A 6,870-nucleotide genomic window follows, 5' to 3' on the forward strand; every position below is an offset into this window, starting at 1 on the left:
AGTCAGAAAATAAAACTTGGTCCCAAAACAACTCCTAGCCTTTTGGGGCCTGTTTCCCGGACACAGATTAGGTAAAACTAATCCTGACCTGGACTAAAACGCTCAATCAAAACATGCTGTTTAGTCCAGGTTCAGTTTTAATGTGTGTCCTGGAAACCAGCCCTTAGTATCTGCAGTTCTGAATGAACTAGGGGTGGTAACAACATAGTGGAAGCTCCATTAAAGCCTAGGGGTTGATTTCTGACAGGGTTGTAGTCTTAACTCTGTTCGCTAATGATCTGGACTAGGGGTTGATATAGTCTTAGCTCTGTTCGCTAATGATCTGGACTAGGGGTTGATTTCTGACAGGGTTGTAGTCTTAACTCTGTTCGCTAATGGTCTGGACTAGGGGTTGATTTCTGACAGGGTTGTAGTCTTAACTCTGTTCACTAATGGTCTGGACTAGGGGTTGATGTAGTCTTAACTCTGTTTGCTAATGGTCTGGACTAGGGGTTGATGTAGTCTTAACTCTGTTTGCTAATGGTCTGGACTAGGGGTTGATATAGTCTTAGCTCTGTTTGCTAATGGTCTGGACTAGGGGTTGATGTAGTCTTAACTCTGTTTGCTAATGGTCTGGACTAGGGGTTGATATAGTCTTAGCTCTGTTTGCTAATGGTCTGGACTAGGGGTTGATATAGTCTTAGCTCTGTTCGCTAATGATCTGGACTAGGGGTTGATTTCTGACAGGGTTGAAGTCTTAACTCTGTTCGCTAATGATCTGGACTAGGGATTGATTTCTGAACTGGTTGTTGTCTTAACTCTGTTCGCTAATGGTCTGGACTAGGGGTTGATGTAGTCTTAACTCTGTTCGCTAATGATCTGGACTAGGGGTTGATTTCTGACAGGGTTGTAGTCTTAACTCTGTTCACTAATGGTCTGGACTAGGGGTTGATGTAGTCTTAACTCTGTTTGCTAATGGTCTGGACTAGGGGTTGATGTTGTCTTAACTCTGTTTGCTAATGGTCTGGACTAGGGGTTGATGTAGTCTTAATTCTGTTTGCTAATGATTTGGACTAGGGGTTGATTTCTGACAGGGTTTAAGTCTTAACTCTGTTCACTAATGGTCTGGACTAGGGGTTGATTTCTGACAGGGTTTAAGTCTTAACTCTGTTCACTAATGGTCTGGACTAGGGGTTGATGTAGTCTTAACCCACCCGTTGTCCAGGCCGGGTCAGAGCGAGCCGCCGGCTCGGCCACGCGTTAGGAGCCGTTCCCCCGCGTCCAGGCCGGGTCAGAGCGACCCGCCGGCTCGGCCACGCGTTAGGAGCCGTTCCCCCGTTGTCCAGGCCGGGTCAGAGAGACCCCGGGGGAAGCGTCAGCAGCGCGTATGTTATATCCCCCTCTGCAGTTGTCCAGGCCCGGGTCAGAGAGACCCCCCGGCTCGGCCGTGCGTCAGCAACGCGTATGTTATATCCCCCTCTGCAGTTGTCTAGGCCCGGGTCAGAGAGACCCCCCCCGGCTCGGCCGCGCATCAGCAACGCGTATGTCGTAACCCCCCTCTGCAGTTGTCTAGGCCCGGGTCAGAGAGACCCCCCCCCGGCTCGGCCGCGCATCAGCAATGCGTCGGCGGCGCGTTAGGAGCCGTTCCACCCCCGAGTCCAGAGAGACCCCGGGGGAAGCGTCAACAACGCGTATGTTATATCCCCCTCTGCAGTAGTCCAGGCCGGGTCAGAGAGACCCCCCCGGCTCGGCTGTGCGTCAGCAACGCGTACGTCGTAACCCCCTCTGCAGTTGTCCAGGCCGGGTCAGAGAGACACCCCCCCGGGCGCGTCAGCGTGCAGTCGGCCGGCCGTAGAGAGGCTACTAATATTGTCAGGAAGAAGAAGAAAAAGAAGAAGACGAGGACGACGATGGCGAGGTGTACGGCCCCGCCGAGCGCGAGGCCGCAGCCGGCGCCTCGGTCCCGATTTCAGTGCGGCTCAGGTCCTGGAACAGATAGCCTCCAGCGTCGACCGAGAAGACGAAGAAGACTTTTGCGATTCCGAAGAGGAGGACGTTTCGGAAGACGAAGACGGCGAGGAATACGACCCCGAACGTGATGCGGACGACTCGGCCTTGCGGTCGCGCTCCTCTTCTTCTTCTTGTTCTTCTTCGTCTTCGGAGGAAGAGGGAGAGGGAGACACGGCCGCCGCCCGAGAGCGAGACAGAGAGCCAGAGCGAGAGGACGCGGCGGCGGCCTCTGCCCAAAGGGCCCGAAGGGAGACGTTGCTGTCAAAAAATGGCAAAATCAAATGGTCCTCCGAGGCCTATCGCGGCCCGGACCCGCCCCGCGCCGTCCGCCACCCCGGCCCCGCGGTGACGCGCTCGACATCGAGTCCACCTTCCGGCTGTTTGTCACGCCGGCGATAGAAAGGATCGTCGTGGACATGACCAATCTGCAGGGGGTGAGAAAATACGGCGACGGCTGGCGACCCATGGACTCGGTCGACCTGCGCGCCTACCTAGGGCTGCTAATCCTAGCGGGCGTCTACAGGTCCCGGGGCGAGGCCGCGGCCAGCCTGTGGGACGCGGAGAGCGGCAGGACCGTGTTCCGAGCCACCATGCCGCTCAAGGTCTTTCACAAGTACTCGAGGCTGCTGCGATTTGACGACCGCCGGTCGAGACCCGCGAGACTCGCCGCCGACAGACTGGCGGCCATAAGAGAGGTCTGGGACCTGTGGGAGGAGCGGCTGCCGGCCCTCTACAACCCGGGGCCCGACTTGATGGTGGACGAACAACTGGTCCCGTTCAGAGGTACCGTGTGTGTGTCTGTGCGTCTGCTGTGAGTGTCTGTGCGTATCTGCTGTGAGTATCTGTGACTATCTGTGCGTGTACTATAGAGAGGTAGCGTCGGCGTGTAACATAAACGCCGTGCGCCCCCCCAATGATGAGCCAGCGGTAGTATAGAGGGGTAGCGGCACCGGCATCATCATCGGCATCATCGTCAGCAACAGCAGTATCGGCAGCGTCGGCGTGTAACATAAACGCCGTTCGCCCCCCAATGATGAGCCAGCGGTAGTATAGAGGGGTAGCGGCATCATCAGCAGTAGCATCATCATCGTCAGCAACATCAGCAGCAGCAGCAGTAGCATCAGCAGCACGACGCTGCTAATCTCCTTCCTCTCAACCCGGGGTCTGACTTGACGGTGGACCAACAACTGGTCCCGTTCAGAGGTACCGTCTGTGTATCTGTGTAGTATAGAGAGGTAGCGTCAGCGGTAGCATCGGCGGCGTGTAACAAACGCCCTTCGCCCCCCCAATGATGAGCCAGCGGTAGTATAGAGAGGTAGCATCAGTGACGCCGCCGCCGCCGCTAATCTCCTTCCTCTCCCGAAAGGGCGCTGTCCTTTCCGACAGTACATCCCCAGCAAGCCGGCCAAATACGGCATCAAGTCGTGGGTGGCCTGCGACGCAAAGTCCAGCTACGCTTGGAAGATGCAAGTCTACACCGGTAAGGCGGCCGGCGGAGCCCCCGAGAAGAACCAGGGCGCCCGCGTCGTCCTCGATCTCACGCAGGGGCTGCCCGCTGGTCACAACGTCACCTGCGACAATTTCTTCACCTCCTACGAACTCGGCCAGCGGCTCCTCAAGAGGAACCTCACCATGGTCGGCACGGTGCGAAAGAACAAGCCCGAGCCTCCCTCCCGCGCTGCTCAAGTGAAAGGGCAGACACGTCTCGTCCTCCAGGTTCGCCTTCACGCCCACCGCCACTCTGGTGTCCTACCTGGCAAAGAGAAATAAGAACGTGCTGCTCCTGAGCACGCTGCACACGGAGGCCGACGTCAGCGATCGCCGCGACCGGAAGCCGGCCCTCATCCTAGACTACAACCGCAACAAGGGCAGCATGGACAACCTAGACAAGGTGGTCGGCACCTACAGCTGCAGACGGATGACTGCCCGCTGGCCCCTGGTCATCTTCCACAACATCCTCGACGTGTCCTCCTACAACGCCTTTGTCATATGGCGAGAGATCAAGCCCGACTGGATGCCTCGGAAGCGGAACAAGAGGGTGTTCCTGGAGCAGCTGGGAAAGGCGCTTGTCAAGCCCTTGATACAAAGAAGGCAGCGTCTCCCCCGCACCGAAGCCGCGTCCGTGCTCGTCAAAGTCCTGCAGAGTGCCGACTGCGACGCCGCTCCTCCGCCGGCCCGGACGCCGCCCCGCTAGTGGCGAGTAAGAGGAAGAGGTGTCAGCTCTGCCCGCCCAAGAAGGACGCCAAGACACACACGGCGTGCTGCAGGTGTAAGAAATACATCTGCAAAGGCTGTTCGCACGCCTACTGTCACACTTGTGCCCTCTGGGCCTTTAGCCGAGACGGGACAGGGTGACCCGCCCGGGGACACGGGGAGTAGGCAGAATGGGAGGACAACGGGAGGGTTATCTGTTCACTAATGATCTGGACTAGGGGATGATTTCTTACAGGGTTGTAGTCTTAACTCTGTTCACTAATGGTCTGGACTAGGGGTTGATGTAGTCTTAACTCTGTTCACTAATGGTCTGGACTAGGGGTTGATTACTGACAGGGTTGTAGTCTTAACTCTGTTCACTAATGGTCTGGACTAGGGGTTGATGTAGTTGTTACGGATACAGGTATCCTGTGTATGTATCCGGTGTGTGTTTCTTGTCTCTCCTTCTCCCCTCACAGGTGACCATCATCACTCCCCAATCAGTCCCCAATCAGAAGACGCCTGTTCCTTTTCCCTCAACCTATCAAGAGGTGGCCAAGAGGTGGTGAGGGGAGGCTCAGTGTACCCATCACCGCTCAGGAAGCCACGGGCTGAAGTCGGTTTATTCGCAGCTGAACAATTTGTTTGTTTGTTAAACTCTGTCTGTAAACACGCTGGATGATTCAGAATCCATTGAAGAGCTTGAACGATTCATTGACGAGAGATACTTACGAACTCTTAGAAACATGTCGCTAGCTTCGGAGGACTCAAAGCATTGTTAAGGACAACCAACACAATCAACAAAACAAACCAAAATCAGGTTGGACAATTGGTATCAACGATGGAACCAAACCATCCCCTAGTAAGAGGGTGCGTGTGGCGAGTGGTTTACAGATATGGATGTTGACTTGTTAAAATCCATCAATGAAAGGCTTGCCAAACTTGATATCTTGGATATATTACGAGAGGACATCAATGCATTATGTGCTGGTCTAGAATTTAGCCAACGTCAGATTGATGATCTAAGGAAAGAGAACACGGAGCTGAAAGGTACTGTAGACTCTATTCATAGCAAGGTGGAGGTGGTACAAAGGGAGAACAAACAACTTAAAGAAACCTTGCTTGATGTACGGTGTCGATCAATGCGGGACAATCTAATATTTTCAGGGATACCGGAGAATGACAACAGCAGAGGCTGTGAGGACACAGTCCGAGATTTTATGTCAACTCAACTAAAACTGCCCACTGATTGTTGTGCGTGATGTCACTTTCTCCAGAGTCCATAGAGTAGGTAAGGCCTCTGGAAATAGGCCACGGGCTATTATTGCATGTTTTGACAAAATTTAAGCAAAAGGAAATGACGAAGAACATGGACAGAGAACTCAGAAACACTGATTTTAGAATGAATGATCACTTCCCCACTGAGATCAATGAAAGGAGAAAAAAACTATATCCCATCATGAAGGAAAAACGTTGCCTGAATCAACGAGTCTCCATGGTGATGGATAAACTTTATATCAACGGGCAATTGTATCGGGACTCTAGAGTAACTCCCTGGCTATTTTAATTTAATGTTCAAATTTGAGTTTGTATGTTGTAGTGTATCATGACAACTTCAACTATAACAGATACATGCTCTATTGATCTTCACTTGACAAGGAAAGGCTTGCATATAGCTCAGGTTAATGTATGTAGCCTTCCTAACAAAATACACGAGGTTATTAACTTGGTCAAGATAAATAATAATCATATTTTGGCTTTGACCGAAACGCATTTAAATGCATCTGTAAATGATGGGCAAATGAACATTCATGGATATAGTCTACTGAGAAGAGACTGGAATAGGAATGGTGGGGGTGTAGCACTGTACATTCAGAATCATATACCTTTTAAGAGGAGGGATGACCTTAATGTATGTCAAGTAGAAGCACTATGGGCTCAGGTACATCTGCCTCACCAGGCAGCCATATTGGTGGGATGTGTGTATAGACCTCCTAGCTCTAAGGTGTCCTATTTGGATGACTTATGTACTGGCTTTGACCAGGCCACAGATAGCAACAGAGATGTATTTATCTTGGGGGATTTTAATATAAATTGGAAGGATCACAATAATTTGAATAGAACAAAATTGATGAGATATGCGGAGAACTGTGGTTTGAAACAAATGGTTAATGATACTACTAGATCATCAATTAAGTTGGGTCATCGTTCAGACACATGCATTGATCTGATTTTCTGTAATATACCATCGCAATGCTTAAAAGCCAGATCAATGCCAGTGGGCTGGACAGACCATAATATTGTAACCATAACCATGAACACCAAGGTTCCAAAGAAACCCCCTAGGATTGTGGTCAAGAGAAATTTTAAAACATTTAATTATGAGCTATTTCTAAATGATTTGGCTGCTGTACCCTGGGAGCTGATTTATCTAGAGGATGATTTAAATCACGCTACAGAATGTTTTATGGCTTTGCTCATTGAGGTTATGGACCATCATGCCCCTATAAGAAAGAGTACAGTTGGTGCTCGTCCATCTCCATGGATTGATGATGAACTGGGTGAGGCTTTTTCTCAAAGAAATATGTTAAAAGTCTTAGCAGCCAAATCAAAATCAGAAATTGATGAACAGAATTATAGAACATTGCGTAATTATGCAGTTAAATTGAATCGAAGGGAAAAAAAGTT

General features: G+C 51.3%; 1 pseudogene; it reads left to right on the forward strand.

Annotated features, from left to right (window-relative positions):
- Window positions 1–1,864: 1,864 nt before the first annotated feature.
- On the forward strand, window positions 1,865–6,397 carry LOC123742588 (piggyBac transposable element-derived protein 4-like; annotated as a pseudogene).
- Window positions 6,398–6,870: the final 473 nt, after the last annotated feature.

Source organism: Salmo salar, chromosome ssa04 (genome assembly GCF_905237065.1).
Source record: "Salmo salar chromosome ssa04, Ssal_v3.1, whole genome shotgun sequence".
Lineage (NCBI taxonomy): Eukaryota > Metazoa > Chordata > Actinopteri > Salmoniformes > Salmonidae > Salmo > Salmo salar.